Source organism: Simochromis diagramma, unplaced genomic scaffold, assembly GCF_900408965.1.
Source record: "Simochromis diagramma unplaced genomic scaffold, fSimDia1.1 OVJJ01000603.1, whole genome shotgun sequence".
Classification (NCBI taxonomy): Eukaryota; Metazoa; Chordata; class Actinopteri; order Cichliformes; family Cichlidae; genus Simochromis; species Simochromis diagramma.
This window is the reverse complement of record NW_024387414.1, coordinates 2,576,451-2,595,395: the sequence shown is the minus strand read 5'-3', so window position 1 is coordinate 2,595,395 and position 18,945 is coordinate 2,576,451.

The following is an 18,945-nucleotide window of genomic DNA, read 5'->3' as shown; positions in this document are numbered from 1 at the left end:
TTGGTTATGGCGTTCCATGTATGCCCTGCCTGCTAGCATCTTGCACCCTGCTGTTATGTGCTGGATTGTCTCTGGGGCATCTTTACACAGCCTGCACCTGGGGTCTTGCCTGGTGTGATAGACCCCAGCCTCTATGGATCTTGTACTCAGAGCTTGTTCCTGTGCTGCCATGATTAGTGCCTCTGTGCTGTCTTTCAGTCCAGCTTTGTCCAGCCACTGGTAGGATTTCTGGATATCAGCCACCTCCTCTAACTGCCGGTGGTACATACAGGGGCCTGTCCTTCCATGATGGTTCCTCGTCTCCCTCCTCTTTCTTGGGTTTCTGCTGCCTGAGGTATTCACTGAGCACCCTGTCAGTTGGGGCCATCTTTGTGATGTATTCGTGGATGTTCCTTGTCTCATCCTGGACTGTGGTGCTGACACTCACCAGTCCCCGGCCTCCTTCCTTCCGCTTAGCGTACAGCCTCAGGGTGCTGGACTTGGGGTGAAACCCTCCATGCATGGTAAGGAGCTTTCTTGTCTTTATGTCAGTGGCTTCTATCTCCTCCTTTGGCCAGCCTATTACCCCAGCAGGGTACCTGATCACGGGCAGGGCGTAGGTGTTGATAGCCCGGATCTTGTTCTTACCGTTCAGCTGACTCCTCAGGACTTGCCTGACCCTCTGCAGGTACTTGGTGGTTGCAGCCTTTCTAGCGGCCTCTTCATGGTTCCCATTTGCCTGCGGGATCCCCAGGTACTTGTAACTGTCCTCTATGTCTGCAATGTTGCCTTCTGGTAGTTTGATCCCCTCAGTTCTGACTACCTTCCCTCTCTTTGTTACCATCCGACTACACTTCTCCAGTCCGAACGACATCCCGATGTCATTGCTGTATAGCCTGGTAGTGTGGATCAGTGAATCGATGTCTCGTTCACTCTTGGCATACAGCTTGATGTCATCCATGTACAGGAGGTGGCTGACAACTGCTCCGTTCCGTAGTCGGTATCCATAGCCGGTCTTGTTAATGATCTCACTGAGGGGGTTCAGGCCTATGCAGAACAGCAGTGGGGACAGAGCATCTCCTTGGTAGATCCCGCACTTGATGGTGACTTGTGCTATGGGCTTGGAGTTGGCCTCTAGTGTTGTACGCCACATCCCCATTGAGTTCCTGATGAAGGCTCTTAGGGTCCCATTGATCTTGTACAATTCTAGGCATTCCAGTATCCAGCTGTGGGGCATTGAGTCATAGGCCTTCTTGTAATCAATCCAGGCAGTGCACAGGTTGGTCAGTCTGGTCTTGCAGTCTCGGCTGACTGCTTGGTCTACCAGTAGCTGGTGTTTTGCACCTCTGGTATTCTTGCACATCCCTTTCTGTGCCCCGCTCATGTATTGACCCATGTGCCTGTTCATCTTAGCCGATATGATGCCTGACAGGAGCTTCCACGTGGTGCTGAGGCAGGTTATTGGTTGGTAGTTGGAGAGGACCGGCCCCTTCTGGGGGTCCTTGAGGATCAGGACTGTCCGGCCTTCGGTTAGCCATTCTGGGTGTCTCTCGTCAACTAGCAGCTGGTTCATTTGTGCTGCCAGGCGCTCGTGGAGTGCAGTCAGCTTCTTCAGCCAGTAGGCGTGAACCATATCAGGGCCTGGTGTTGTCCAACTCTTCATACTGGATACCCTTTCTTGGATATCTGCCACTGTGATGATTACTGGACCCTGTTCAGGGAGGTCGCTGTGGTCTGCCCTCAGATCCACTAGCCACTGAGCATTGCTGTTATGGGTTGTGTCCTTCTCCCATATGCTCTTCCAGTATTGTTCTGTCTCCAGTCTTGGTGGTGCTGTTGTCATATTGTTCCTCTGCCACTGAGAGTACACCTTTGCTGGTTCCGTGGAGAACAGCTCGGTTATTCTCCTGCCTTCTATCTCTCTGGTGTACCTCTTCAAGCGGCTGGCCAAGGCTGTGAGTCATTGCTTGGCAGTTTCCAAGGCCTCAGATATGGACAGCTTCCTGTACTTCTTAGGCACCTTCTTCATTGTGCTTTTCTGCAGCTCCGATAGTTGGCTGACCTCCCTCCGTGCTACCTTGATTTTAGCCTCTAGCCTCCTTCTCCATGGAGAAGTGTATATATATATATATATATATACACACACACTCTAAGCGGTTACCCGTTCAATATTTGTGTGCATGAACACTGAACATATGTTGTTATTGTCTGCTTGTCTGTTGTGTTACGTACATTGAAAGTACAAACAAAGCAGATTCTTGGCATCAGGTCCACCACACACCTGAGCTTAATGGTTGTGTAACACTCATGTGCGTGTTTCAAATACTCCCAGATCAAAACAAGAGTATGTCACCCAAATTTGACACCAAAGAGCTCAAAGATTTGGACCAGTAGGTTCGGCTACGTACAGGAGAGGCGAACTGAATGAGACTCAGACAACCGCGAGTTTTGAAAAATAACCGGAATTGTATTTTTCTTTTCAATTAGAAATAACAGGACATTATGACAAACATACAAAACACTTACAAATGAAATTATTCCCTTTCAGTACCAGTACTCTCTTAATAATACCTTTTGGCAAAATCACAGTGATCACTCGATGGAGAAAAAAAAAAAAAAGAAATCTTACCTGGGTGCACCCTTTCTAGAGGTACAGTTCACATCCAACAATGAACCACAATGTCAATCATCAGCATATAAATGTTAACACTTATTTGCATTTTCACAGACTTCGTTTACAAATAGCAACAGTTAATCAGCTGGAGGGTTATTTCCGACCGCTCACACTCACTTTTGTCCACATTCATGGAATGTACAGAGTCCGTAAAACGTGTCCTTAAAACCACCCGCCCGTGAGTCCAGGGGGATGTGTGTGAAAAAGGGGGACTACGAGTACAAAATGGCGTGGTGTGTCTCTGTTTTGTTGCATCTGGCCTACCACACTCTGATGTGCAGGACAGAACAAAGTCATTTGGTCCTTCAACGGGGTTGGCTCGCCATCAATTGCAGGATCCGTTGGAATGCACCAGGAAGATACAAACCAAAGAAACAAAAAAACAAAACCAAACAAAAGAAAAAAAACCTGACCTGTCAACGACAGTGTCATGGGACATATTAAGTTCCTCATAAAATCACAATTCACACATTCGCTTCAACTACTGGGTTTCAGTAAATTGAACAAAGTTTCCTACAGAACATTCCTAAACAATTATCATTAAACACTGGAACATTTTACTTGCAAGGCATTCATGAAACACAGATAAATAATGAACAAGTAAAACACTTTGCTCACCGATCTCAGAATTAGAAAGACGGAGCAGCGCGAGATGGCGCACGACCGATGAAATGGCGTCGTCTCTAACTCCCGACCTTTCTCGACTAAGCAATGTAAAAAGAACCAGCTAATTACTCGTCTTAGCAATATACATACAGTAAAACAATCTTTCCTAAACGGCGAGTGCTAGCTCTCCGTCTATATTACTCTTTTTCATACCTCGTCTCAGTAAATCGCCGTGTCTCGTTTCCTCACTAGCTTGCTCATGGAAGGTTCGCGAGCGGAAGAGAGAAAAGAAAAATCTGTGTCCTCCTAGGCAGGGGCAGCAGGCGGAGCCTGTACCACGTTTCAGCAGCTCATTGGCCTAGAGTAACACGTGTCTAAACCACAACAGTTAACTCCTTAACTGCTGCACCTATGGTTTATTCATTACAAATGAAGTGTGCTGCTTAGATTAATGATTCTTTTATTCTGGTGTATTCTAGTTAAGCCATACTCAAATATGGGTTACACCTGGTTATCCCCACACCTGAGTATGATCAATAAGTGGAGCACATCAGGTGCCCGGGTCATTTGGCTACTGTGTTGTGTGATGACTGGGAGTTGTGGTTAGATTTGTTTATTGGGCCTAGAATTGTGTTCCTTGGAAATAATCAGTTTAACCTCCCAAAAGATCAATTTTTGAGATAAAATGTTTGTTTAGTTTCTCATGAAAAGGCAAATTAAGGCCCATAGGGTTATTGTGGCTTCCCCTCCTTTTTTGTAGTTTGCCAGGGTGCACATGTGATTTGATTTGCATGAAATTCTTACCAGAATGACTCCAGTGAAGGCATGGTGTGTGAATGTTTGGCCTTGGCAGAGGTATGCAGTCTCAAAGTGTTTGTTATTTTGGTGTTAGAGACCCCGACATGTTTTTGGATGCCCTTCTTGCTTTTTTCACCATTCCTTGACTCCTCTCTGTAAAATAATTGTTGTGTAAATAGATGTTATTTGTTTCAAAGAGTAGTTCAGTGATTTGTTCCTTATGTTGCTCATTTGGCAAAAGTTGCTGTGTGCCTGGATTTTGATTATGCTGACTCTATATTCATGTGCACAGATCATAGAGCAGCTTTTGCAGAATTTACAAATTATATTAGTTCATATTGTTCTAACAACATTATTGTGTAGTAGACTTGTAGCTTATTCTCTAAAACGAGCTGTTTTAGCTCCTTAAAGCTGGTCCCAGAGAGATGTAGCCAAAGCTGTGTGTCTGCGATGAGCTTTGGGATATCCCATGTTTTTCAAATCATAAAGATCTACGAGTGAAATAAAGTGATCAAACTGAGTGTTCAGATTGGTCTGAAGCCTTTTTGCTTACAGGGGTTACTTGAGCGTGTTATTTGAATATGGATTTAGATAAACTGGTAAACTAGTGAACCTTTGCTTTGAGGCTTTCTTCAGCATGAGGGACCAGTTCATCACTGCACCAATCCATCTGTCACTGGGAACGTCACAGGCCAAGCTCTGTAGCTGTACAGGGGATGAATGGTTAGTAAAAACAACCAAGATGCCTCATGTTCCCAAAGCACCTCCCACAGGATACTTCGAGGGACAAAGTCTGCAAAAAACATGTAGACTCCAATGCACACGTACAGTTTATCCTGCATTTTTCCAGGGTTTGACTCACACTGGCCAGTGTGCTTAGTGAAAACTAGGCAGCAGAAACCTGAGAAAGAAAAGGAGCAAGGAGAGGACCAATCATGGAAGGACAGGCCCCTGCACGGCATGTACCAGACAGACGAAGCGACTGACACTGAAAAATCATATTAATACATGGAGAAAGCCAGCACAAAGAGAGTAATCATAGTAGTGCAGGAAAAAACTTGATAGAGTCTAGGGTCCTACACACCAGGTAAGACCCCAGGTGCAGGCTGTGCAGAGATGCCCTGAGACAATCCAGCACATAACAGCAGGGTGCAGTTTTCTTTATATGCTGTAGTGCCAAATCACAACAACAGCTGCCTTAAAACGCTCTATAATGTAGGGTAAAAAACCTACAGTAATACAGAGAACACCCCAACAATCATATGACCCCCTGTGAGCAAGATGATGTGGAGGGTGAAGGTAGCAGTGCTCCCAGTGGTAACTGGTGCACTCAGGGCAAAGATTGAGAGCTGTGGATCAGTATTTTTTCTGTCATATATATACATAGAGTTTATTGGCAGAGTTTAGGAAAACCATGGACGATCCCTTTTAATGAGCTTATACTCCAAATTAACCTTAAAGACAAATCCTATATGGTCCCATGGTCACAGAAACCTGGCTCCTTGTCACAAACTTTGGAGAGGAGAACTGTGACAGCCTTACCTGCACCAACCAGCAGAGCACAAACAATAGGAATGACTTATTTCCTTATTTTTCCCTCTCTCTGTCAGTCCCTTCATCTATCTCCTTAGCCAACAACAACATGATATCAGCAGCTTTGCGTCAGTTCTGCCACCACACGTTCAGAGTTTATTACCTTCTTCTCGCTCGATGGTTGAAATATGACACGGTCTCATATATCCATCAGAAATTCTCATATAATGTGCTGTATTCTTGGATTGGAAGGTGATTTACTGCTGCTGGGAGATGAATATGTTTAGAGAAAAATACAGACACGGGAAAATATGTCATATGGAGGCAGGGATGTTTTTTCTATAAGCATTCTTTGTACAATTACAGGAAGTCAATGTTAACATGGGAAAACATTTCCTCCAAATATCTGTGGAACACATTTTGAAGACCCAGAGGACCTAAAAGCGCCGTGGCATTAAGAAATATCAACTTCATATTCAGTATCTGGTCGGGAGTTATATTTTATACTGCAATCACATTTCTTTTGAATTCACTTTCTGCATATATTTTGGTTTCTCTTCCTACCTTGAGTCACTCTTTTGTTTTGATCCACCTGTTCTCCTCTTTGTTTTCTTTCTTTCTGCACCTTCTGATTTCATCAGCCATCATTCTTTGCTCTGACATCATGGCACAAAAGCCTTTGTGTTGTATGAATATGCCTTTGTGTTTCCATTCAAACTTCAGTCTTGTTTTACTTTTCAACCATCTAAAGAAAACAATAAGACAATACTAAAAGTTACTTTATAAGCATTTATTCATTTTCGGCAAAGGCAACCAGGTAAATGACTCTGTCACCTTCAGAGTTTGAAAGTGTTGGTATACAGCAAACCGTTCTATTCAGCTACTGCAGTAATCCATATTACCTCAGGACAGAGACTTAACTTAGTAAAGAAAAAAAGTCAATTGTTACACTAAAATCAGTCAGTTGTCACTCCCAGGGCATCAGATTTTGCCCTTTGACATAATGCACCATTAATGTTTTAGTCATCAGTGAAATGAGTCTGTCACTCCGATCCCGTCCCATGTGGACATTTGTAAAAGACGTCTTGGTATTACTGGATGCACTGGGTAAGCATTTTTTTTAAGTTGATAAACCTAACTAGTGAGTAAAAGTATAAAACCTAAAAGGGGTCTGGTGACCCAGTGTTTGTGTTTTTGGTTTGGTTTTTCTGTCACGTGTCTGCTCTGTGCCGTGGCCCACCTTTCATGTCTAGTCTCCCCTGTCTCTGTGTTCCCTGTGTCTCCTCAGTCACTCGTGTCTCCATGTTCGCCCTGTTTTCCCTGTCAGCCGTGCCTCCTCGTCCCTGTGACTCTCTTGTGTCCTGTGTTCAGTGTTTTGAGTTTTGCTTCCCATTATGTCAGATTAGTCCCAGCTGTGTTTCCCTCCTGTTTCCCATCCCCTTGTTACTCCCTGATGTATTTAAGCCCTGTGTTTTTCTCTGTGGGGCATGTATTCCACTACAGATTACAGAATACATGCCCCAAATACGTATTCCGTTACGTTACTCAATGAAAGTAACGTATTCTGAATACTTAGGATTACTTAATATATCGTCATGCTTTTTACAGCTACATGAATGTACTATTGCTGTGTGATTCATTACTATTACTGAAGGTTACTCTCCACACCAACACCAACTACTGTAGATGTTTAAATCTTGATATAAATGAGTAACAGTAGGTGGACATTAGGTAAGGCTGCACTTTTTGCAGCGATCTCGTATAGAAACTATTCCTCGCGTATATAAAACAGGTCCGCGGCTCCGAACTGTAGTAAAGGGACCTCTGGCTGATACGTCAGGTTCATGTTGGGCTTCTGGCTGAAAACTAGGGGCCTGTATCAATATGCGTACTTGTGCGTTCTTGCGTTCTCGTGTACTCGTGATACGTCATCAGTCGGAGACCAAGCACTGTTCCAATTCAAAGTACGCATCAAGCCGAGAACGCAAAAAAATTCCCGGACGTGTTCTCGCTCCGCCCGTTTTATCGAGCATGCATCGGTGGTGACTTGTGTGTACTTGGTACAGCTAAGTATCCCAGAATGCATTTCGTCCCAAACCCAAATGCGGCAATGGCGGAGGAGCGCGGCTAAAAACTTTGTAATATTACTCTTTCTGGGTCACAAAATAAACTTTTAAGTTATTTTCAAGCGCAAATGTAGCTGTGTAAGCTTCAAATATCTGCTCGATTTATCAAGATATCATATATTTCCAAACGTGCTCTGATGTTTTTGGAGACGTCTGTGACCCGCCAGCTCCATAACTGACCGGGAGGTCACTCGTATTTTGTATTTTAAATACGTAACACGTAACATATATTCCGTTACTCCCCAACACTGATAACCCTCATGTACCCACTCTGTGCTGTGTGTGATTCCTCCATGCTCCTTATCTAGCTACGACTCCTGCATTTGGGTCCTTCATCCTGCCTGGCACACAGCAAACCATGACATAAAACTCCTGAACAAGACACAAACCATGGTTGCCTGGCTGAAGAGCTCCTAATGTGGACTTTCTTGTGGACTCCTTTATCCGAGTATCTCTGGAATGAGAAGACGTTGTTCAAAAGAGGAAGGCCAGTGTATGGAATATGGAGCTGACAGAAAAGAGGAAAAGAGGAAGACCACAGAGAAGATTCATGGATGTAGTGAAGGAGGACAAGCAGAGGTGACAGAGTGAGATAGACGCAGATGATCCACAGTGGCGACCACTGAAGGGAGCAGCTGAAAGAAGAAAAAGACATTAAAGACACTGATCCAGTCACCTCCTACCCCTCATTATGGGATGACATGACAAATCCCTTCCTTTTGGTGTTTTATCCTGACTCTGATCTGCTCAGTTCAACAGTTACATGCACGAATACTGGCAGATCATCCCTGAAAATATTTCACAAAATACTGCCTACTGTTACTTTGAATGTGGCTATAAACCAAATCGAAAAGGACAATCTGAGCTGAAGTCTATAGTGATTATTCCTGATTCTCTGCCATTTCAACATGAGACATAACCGAAACAGTACTCACTGTTCTGGTTATGTCTCATTTGATGAGACAGAAAAAGAGACTCTGTGGAGCCTGTTTGACCAAGTGTGAGCATCCTTGTATAAAATGACAGTGCTGCAGTATTAAACTGGTGTATGTAAAGAGAGAAATCCCTGGAAGTGTTGTGAAACTGCAAATATGTTGTACTCTTGACATAAGAAGCTCATACAAAGGGCTTATTTGAAGAAAAATGCAGGAGTTGTTTTTGCATGACTCAGACTCGCCCAAGTGTTGTTTTTCTCTCTATGTGTGCCTTGCCTTAAATCCTAATCTGACCTTATCTGCCTCCCTTCTGTCAGATAACGACAGGTATAAAATGATGAGGCACAGGTGTACAGTTCAATGGGCTGGGCCATCACTTCCTGTTCACCTGAGCCCTTTTACCGTCAGTGTGGGCGAAAGTGTCACCATCTGACGTGATGCTTTCTCACACCTACGCACGATGATTCAGATGTTAAGTTTTTAAGATCTAAGAAAAAACTCCAACAAGTTGATCACAATGACACAACCATGCTAACCACTATAACTGCATTCCAGACCTATGGGAAGATATCACAGAAACATCAGTGAATATTGAACGTGCGTGCCTGAAACCCACACACTGTGTAGACTTTTACTTTGAAGAAGGTCTAAATCTGCTTTTTTTTTCTTTTTTTCTTTTCGTTTGACCTTTAAATTTCAAGGTTAGACTGTTTGGTAGATTCATACATAGACAGAGCTCTTTATGTCTTTTCAACAACTTGAAATATGCTTATCGCCAAAAATAGACATCAACTTGGGATAAATTTCGGCCACGTCTGACCAACCAGCACAACATAATTTTTTAATTGGTGTTTTTGGGCTAAGATGTAGTCCAGAGGATCGTATCCATGACCTTAAAAAAGATAAATTAGATCACTTTTCATATTCTAGAAACACTGACTGGCTCATGTATATTCACACAAATATTAATAATAGACAAAGATAACCTGAGTAAATATGAAAAACATGGATTTCATTTATTTGATCTTTATTTGAAATTTTGCCCCGTCTTCTTTCTAGAATGTTTTTTATTCATTGGAGGGTCTTCGAGGATGAATAAGCCTGTTTAAAGTCATGACAGATCATCTTATCCTGTGTGTGTGTGTGTGTGTGTGTGTGTGTGTGTGTGTGTGTGTGTGTGTGTGTGTGTGTGTGCGCTAACATTAGTGAGCTTGAACATCGCAGCCTTCAGGATTTTCTGATAGAAATTCGTGATTCCATCAATTACAGCAGACCGACTACCACTACCATGTTTGACTGTTGTGTTAGTTTTGCACCAGATGTAATGGGACACACTTGCAGGTTTTACCCATTTGTGGATGATGGTTCTCACCCTGGTTCAGTAGAGTCCCCTATCCTTAGAAATGTCCTTGTAACCTTTTCCAAGCTGATAAATATCAATGAATTTGTTAATCAGCGATTTCTTTGGTATGACGTGCTTCCTTTAGCTTACTTCACTTTGTCAGACAGGTTCTGATTGTATGATTTCTTGATTCAACAGGTCTACAGTAACAGTAAGAGTAATCAGGCCTGGGTGTGGCTAGTGAAACTGAACTCAACTTTCAAAAAAATGTGGTTAATCACCTGAGGAGAAAAGGCTTTTTCACACAGGGCCAGATAGGTCTGGATAGGTTTAGTCGTGTTATAGCTGTCTAATATTAAGATTTGTTTGATCATTTGAAACAGATGTGACAAATATGCAAGAAATGAGCAAACTACTTTTTCACTGCACCATATAAATGTCCTCAAACATGTGTAGTGCAAATTAAAGGCACTTCTGAGGAATCAGACTTATTATGACAATAACAATAAATGACGCCTGACCGTGACTAATCTTGTAGAAAACAGACTCGGCCTCAATAATTCAGCATTTTTTCTGGAATGCTGATGTCAAGCAAAAAATGATTTTCTGAGTAACTGACGTCCAAAAGCACCTTTACCCAAACATACTGCTTTATATGTGAGAACCTGTAATGACACAATGCATTTTCAGACCCCAAACACAAACTTCAACCATCGTAAAATAAGTGGTTTACCTAAACCTGCATCTGGTTCTAATTTGAAGCACATAACCAGGTCTGAGTCATTTAACAGCTCTTTAAAACGCCGTCTTAAAGCAAAGCTGATCCCACTCTTAACTGGTCTTCACAAAGATAGACGCTCAAGTGCAAACAAACACATACACACGTTTCTTTCCTTAGAAAACCACTCAGTCGAAGAACGCGCTGCCAGTAAGTGCTTCGGTGAGGTCACACACACGCACACACTCACCAGTGTGTGATGAGTGTGTTTTGATGTGTGCGTGCATCTGTGTATGTGACGGATAATTGGAAGCATGTGTCTATCTGCGCCTTTTCTTCTGCAGCTCGACTTGGCAGAAATGTTGCCTGGCTCAAGAGAACATCAGAAGCAGCAAAATATGGGATTCTTTCTGGAATATGATTCATTTAGATTGTTCCAAAAACACTTTAATGTAACTGTAAATATAGATAGAACAAATTCTAACAGATGCCCCAATGAAATGTGAACAAAGCAAACAAACTGGTTTGTTAGCAACAGATGAGAGGTGTGTGTAGGTGTTCTTGGAAGTTTTGCGGGTTTAGATGTGAGAGTCAGTCTATGCAAAATGTGTCCCCAGGCAGTGGCACCGATGGGACTTAATTTCGTAGCATGCACATGAACAGCAGAACATGATTCCTGCATTTAGCATCAGCCACAGCTGAGGCACAAGGACAAAACCAAGGTGCTGCAACACACAGCTAAAATGAGAAAATAACATCACTTCAGCCTGACGTTCATTCTGCATCTCAGAATTGTCCAACTTGCCAAATTGGTCCAAACATTTGTTCTTATATAAGGACATATGTTCATCAGTCCACTCGGTATGTATTCCTGGAATGTGTATTCAAGCCGAGCACTGGCACTACACGGGGCTGGACTGGTAATCTGGCATACCTGTCATTTTCCCAGCCTCACAAGCACTGACATTTCCATTACTGACAATGTATCGCCCAATCAAATCTCAAAACACAACCAGGGCCTCCTCTACCTTTGCTACACATCTCGTACAACAGAGTTCAGTGTGGCAGAAGTAGTGAAAAGGTGGAGCGATGGAGAGAAAAAGAAGCAAAAAATAAACACAGCAAAATTAACTGACATGGTGGCTGTACAACAGTAGATCCACCAACAACTAGTAACAAACCCTCGCTAGCACAGGAGGCTCCTGCTAGCACAGGAGGCTCCTGCTAGCACCAGCCATAGAGAAGTGAAGGAGAAGGGACAGCAGTCCCAACAACAGAGTGAGTAAGAGACAGAGGAAGGTGACATTAATGTGATAAGAAAATACATGGAGGAACATAAGGGAAAGATTTCACTACGTGCCACTTCTAACAGCTAAAGTGTAGCTTTTAATTGTCACGTGCTGCAGTACAGTGCAACTAAGAACTGACCCGCCTGGACCAAAAATGTGCCAACGCCAATTTTTCATCCCAGTCCAACAATGATACTAGATAGAAGAAAATAGAGTGCATGCAGGATTATGGGAGCTGAACGTCTGTTTAAATTCCAAATGATTTTAGGCTGCTATTAGGCGGTTGCTAGGCAACATGATAGTTACAAAAATGCCTAATTCAAGTTTTGTGGATACAAATGTTACTGTAATGACATGAAGATGATACAATTCCTTTATAAGTTGTTTCTAGGTGAGAAATGCTTTGCAGTAAATGTCATTTTAGCCCATTGGTAGGTGGTTGTTTGGTGACATGATCATGTCATAATGTATAATAGAGAAAAGAACCTCGTTGTATCATAATAAGATTCTTAAAATAAATTCTCCTTTAAAACTAGAGTTCATTGTTTGGTTAGACGAGCAGTCTGTGCAGAAGAAAAGCTCAATGCGAGATGATGAAACTCACGAAGAGAAAACACAAACATGATGAAAATTGGACATTTCTGTGGGCTTCATCTGTTGGTCTGTTTGTATCTTTGTGTCTTTCTCTGGAAGTTTCAGTCAGTGAAGTCAGAATAAGGTTTAAAATCTCAAGCTGTTTCTCAGAATCCAGAAAAAAAGGTCAATAATTAAACAGCTAGGAAGCTGCTTCAAATTCCACAGACGAGCTGTTCTAATATTAAATGTAGTGTGATGTAAAACACACACACAACATTATATGTGGATTCTGAAAGTGGGTCCGTTTCAAAGATGCACATGTGAATACTCGTAGACTGTTTTATTACTCTATTATTAATTCTCTGTAAGCTTGGAAGGAGTCTTCCTAAGAGAGACCACTCGGTGTGCTGAAGATCTTTAAGTATCTGTACAGGTTCGTGTCCTCCTAGAACGTGTCCTGGACTAGCAATTGGAACATGCGACGAAGATGAACTGGCCATAGAGCGAGCTCAGTCAGTGGAGCTGAAACATCTGATGGATAATGTCTCTGTTTTATATTTCAGGAAACTGAATCTGTTTGAACTTCCAGCTGTTTTTTCACATTTTGTGCATTTCCACACTTTGCTTCATGAAAGTATACATGAAAATGTACAGACGAAAACCCACCAGCCAGTTTATTAGTGAAAAAAACGTATAACACGGACAATCATCATCCTGTGGGATTACATTGTTGTACGGTTAATGCATTCTCTCCTGATGTTGAACAGATTCCAAACATATTTGTCCCGATAGTAATTTAGACCAAAAGGAAGTAAAATTAGGCAAAAGTTTATATGTGCGCTTTAAAAAACACAGAGTGCAGTTAAATCCAGCTGTGAGTGCTGGTCTGAAATCAAGTATGTCTCTGGGTGTAATCCTACGTACATGCAGAATAACACACAAGCCTGAACTTTGGTACCTCCTGTCCAATTAAAATACATTTGTGCCAAACTTAATCTTGGTTTTAAACATGTAATCGATTGAAAAACTATATTTTATAAGTTGTTGCTGGATTATGTTACCATGTTCAAAACAAAGCCACATTACATCATGTCAGAATAAAGCAGCTACAAACTGTTTTGATTGGCTGAGCATCACTTTGAATTTATGTTTCTCAGACACAAACTGTTTTCAGTAAAACTGAACATTGTGTAATCTGAGTGTTACGATTATAACAATGTTGGTATTTACATACAGCTGACTCTCTTCTCATATATGTCTTATATATAATTGTATGCAATACGCTGACAACAGTCACACTTCTGTAACCTCTGTGTGTTTGTATCTTCACTTGAGGCAAACCTCTATGTTTCAGAGGATGTCCCTCATTTAAAAGCACGGATGGATGTTTTTTAAAAAGCCGCCTGTTAACATAAAAACCCATTAAACAATAATCTCTTCAAGTCAGTGTTGCCTACTCAAGTAGTTTTTCCAGGTTATTTTTTGTCTCTTTTTCAAGTATTACTTGTAAATTGATTACTTTTACTATTGATTACTTAGTTCTCGTTTCCTCGGCCGCCTATATGTCAGTGGCGAGTGTCATGGCTGCGCTTTGAATGTGTGTTGGACTGAAGCCACCAGTTCAGAGAAGTTTTAGTCATTTAATAAACTGGTATTCTGGCACAGAGCCAGCAGATTGCTGAGTTTTACTTCCAAGGAACTGGAAGCATAAGTGACACACCTGTGCACAACTTCTAGGAAGATTCATTCATCAGTAGTTTATGTTGTTTCTCAGCTGCGGTACAGCTGGTTTTTCTGCAGTGCTCCACGTTCGTCACACCACACAATGTTTCTGAGGATTACAAATTAGATGTCAATACGTGAAACATCAGGGGCATATCTGCTCATGATGCAAGTGACAAACTGAAAACTGAAGACTTCCGTGCAGATGTGAGAGCAAGTTATTACTCATAATAAGTAATAAGATCAAGTGGAGGAATCATTAATGATAATTATCCTTTTGGGGTGGCATGTTATGTAAAAGAAGATGGTCACAGTCAGTTATTATGACCTTGGATCTGATGGTCTGATTCATTCAAACTTGACATGAAGTGAATCATGTCAATCGAACAAATGTTGGAATTTTCTAAACAAACTTTAAAGGTAGCTTATTTTTAACTTTGGTGCACATGCTGGCTGATTTTAAGTACATTTCTCTCTCTCTCTGTGTGTGTGTGTGTGTGTGTGTGTGTGTGTGTGTGTGTGTGTGTGAAAGGACTGATTTACTGTTAAATATATCATTGAAGGTCACAATATGTGCCTAAATTGGGTGCAACCCTAAAAATCATTTCTTTGTATCATTGTAGGCTCTCACTATATGAAGCACAGAGAGGTGACTGTTGTTGTGATTTGGTGCTATATAAATAAAACTGAATTCAATTTTGAATGAATTTAAAACTGCATGTGGAGAAAATGTTTTGGTCATGCTGGTCAGATTTATTGATACACACAGCAAACAGACTCTCGGTTTCTTCACAAAGTTTGTTTGTAATTCCTAAAGTGGAATTTTTCAGTACTTTCATTGGATTGGATTATTTTCCTGTACACCATATTATAATAATTAAGAAACAATACCAAAACTTATAAACCAAATAGTTTTAACCTGCTGACCTCCAATGCCCCTGGTACCCCGGGCAGAGGGGAACATGTAGTTTCACAGGCTGTGCCACCAGCTGTTTAAACATAGACACGTACGGTATCCAGAGAAACATCAGAATCTCAGCTAAAAGCTTGCTAAACTCTTTGACCACCAAACACAGCTAAAACAACAAACAATGCAAAAGCAGGTAAACAGATTTCACAAAAAGATGTAAACACAAAGCGTGGATTCCCACGTTCACCCGATGGCACGTACACGGACGAACAACGTCTCAGCTGAAAGCACAGATCTCAGATATCAGAACTGCAAGTTTCATCCGATCAAAATTCACTAAACCTGCAGCGAAAGAAGACCAAAATTATGCTTCACATTAGAAAAACATTAGCATGAATTCTGTCTTACCCTTGCTGTCTTGGTTCCATCTCCCAGTATGCTTCAAGAGCAGTTTCCCTTCATACGTCTCTATTTGTTTACGAGCAGATGCATTATGCACCAGCCGACCGTTGTGTACAGTGTGGCCGTCCGCTTTTTAATTTTTTTGTTATGCAAAAATGACCTCCAACAAGGCGGTCTAATTTCTGCTATTAAATACCTAACAAATGTACACCAAACAGCAAAACGCTTAGCGATGTCTCTGTTTCGCTTCAGCAGCATCAGTCTGTCCACAGGTAATGTCCATATGTTGGTTCATGGTTTTTATTCAGTTTTTGATGAACTGCAGCATATTTACCAAACAGGTTATATGTTATAAAAGAAAACAATAAATAGCCTAGTAAAAAATTCATATCTTTCTTTATTACATCACTAGTGTTAGCTTTATTTTGACACGTTGATGCCAAGATGGATTACACACAGTTTGTGACTGCAGAGAAATAGCTGGTTCATTTTGGGCAGGTCTTGTTCAAGCAGGCACCTCAGAAAGCCCCTGGGGTTTAAATAGTAACTGGGAACACTAACAAGTCCATATAGACTAAACTAAAGAATGAAAATACGTAACAAACCTCCTTCATCGATAATGGCTCGTGTTATTTCTCTGACATAGCCAGATGCCATAAAACTAGATGTTGGGGGTCGGGGTGGGGGTACAACGGGACACATTTCTAACATGTGACAGATAATACAAAATAAAAGATAAACACACAGAGACCATGCGTGATTTTAGTATAGGAAACACAAACAGAGGCCTGCTGTTCTAACTCAGTGAAGACAAATCTGAAGTTTGCTCTTATTTTGATGAATTCTAATTTTCAAATATTCAAATAACAGATGCTCCTGTTTTGGCACTTGTTCTGTCTGATAATCATCTTTGGGTTTCAGTGGAGATGCATCCATATATCAGCAAACCTCCATTTAAGCCATACATCCTTTTCTTTGTAATAGTTTCCATTATTTTTCCATCATAGTTTGTAACTTCTGTGGTACTGCAACATTTCCCCATTAGGCAGCAAAAACGTAGTCTGTGACTCATGACGTCAGCCTGCCCTAGTTTCTTTATGGTCACTAAATTAAAGCCAGAGAAAAAAACGTCTTTCCTTTAGTGTTGACGTTTGAAAACCAGAGTCAATAAAAATGTAGGAGATGTGTTGAATACGGTGGATAGGAAAGAATTGATAGAAATGCTTTGCAGTCCTCGGTAAATAAGGATCTCTTGCCACCCTGTCAGAGAGCTTCTTTGATTTCTCAGACTATTTAGTTTGTGGTTAGTTGAGTAGGGAGGTTAGGCCACACGAGTCAGCCCAGTCTTCCAGTACACGTTCAAAGCTCTGAGGTGTGTTTGGTCTCCCCGTCCCATGGCATTATAAATTATTCTCCAGACAGTGACACATGTTACTGTTGTTTCTCCTCAGCCAGGGTGGAGTTTCTTATGCCATATAAATATTATCTTCATTGGGGTTTGAACCTCTTCAGCTTGGGTTTGGGTTCTAATAGCAGAGCCAACCCAGGAGCAGGTGGCTCGGGTTTAAGATGTGCTGAGTCCAGGTTGGACGGTATCAGCTCGCAGGACTCTCTGGCAGCTTTGGCCAAGCTGGACCCGCTGAAGACTTAATTAACAAAGAATGAGCTTTCTCAGCTGATCCAAACAGATTCAAAGAAACACAGTCCAACAAGGGAGAACAAAACAGGAATCTAAAAACCAGGAGGATGGGGAAGATTATTGGAACACTTGCTGTGCCTAACAAATGCAAAGAGAAAGGCAGGATTCAGTCTTCCCCTATAAAAGTCAAAAGTGTGCACAGTGTATGTGTATATTAGAACAGTCACACACAGGTGCAGGTAAGTCACAACAGTAAAGTAACTCACGTTAAGACATGATGAAAAACGCGATGACAGAGACCAGGGAGGCCAAACGGTGGCCCAAGCACATCAAGTACATTACAAAGCTCCCAGGTGATGATGATTATAATGAACTCGATTCTTTAGCGTGACCTCTGATGTCTGTGGCTGTGTTAGGTGATTCCACAGGCAGTGCTATATGCTAGCAGATACACACCTCTGAATATCTGCTTTATGCTAAGCCTGCAGCACATCTGGAGAATGCGGCGTGGTGTTTGTGTTTGTAGGTCACAACGCGCATGGCGCTCCTGTTTATGATCATATGGGAATGGATGAGTTAACGCCATTATGGTCTGTTCTAACATGTTAGTGACTTTTACAGACTCGTTGGCTTCTTCTTCTTCTCTTCCTGCTGTGCATCCAGTAAAAATAACCTCTGAATTAACTCCCCTCACATTATTTACTTTAGTTTCCTCTGCACCACAACAACAATCAGACTGTGGGCACAGGTCCATCTGCAAGTTTTTCTTGGCCCCGGCCTTCAAACCGAACACTTCACATTAACACACATGTCCCGAACTAACAGGAACATTACACACATATCTTGAAAACTAATCCTTTAAGGCTGAGTTTTCCCAGAAGCGCTCTGAAAATAATTCCTCCTCTGTTGCTTGGGAGGTGAATGGTGCCCAAGAATGCTTCAGGGAAACCTGGGAAAGTTTCTTTCTGGATTTCAGCCGCTGTCATCATCTGAGCTGAGACTGCAGCGCTGCTCAGCTCAGACAAGGAGGAGAAAGTCTGAAAGTTTGACAGGTTGCACTATGTCATGAAAAAGGAGAGTGAAGAGAACTCTTGGTTTGGGAGGCTTTTCTTTTTCACCCTGAAGTCACGTCACTCGCCAGGTTTTAAAATTCACCTGCAGCTTCTCTCACCCGTTAATTTGTTCGGGTTGTAAAAGTCGGAAATTTGAGTTTGTGCCAAAAACAAAATGATAAAACCAACAAAATGAGCCGTTCATTGCTGCACAGTATTATAGAAAACACATCTGTTGATGTGTCCTTGAGCAAGAGAAAATGACTGTTGACCTGCAGTTTAGTGTTTACACGCAGTGATCAGATTTATTTTCCTTCTCCTAACTCAAAACTGAAAGCTGTGTTTCATCGTCGAAAATATTTATCTTAGTCAGAATGAAACTGAAAAAAATGACATCTTACATTCACTGTTGCATCACTGCAGAGTCAAAATCAACACAAACCTGTTGTTACTAAGTAGAAAGAGGTACGTTTGCATCAGCGTTTAGTCCATCCATAGCTCTGGTAGTGTGAGAACATTAGGGCTGGATCAGGTGACCCTGAATCCTCCCTTAGTGACGCTGCAATAGTTGTAGGCTGCTGGGGGATTCCCATGATGCATTGAGTGTTTCCTTCTCACCCACTATGTGTTAACAGACCTCTCTG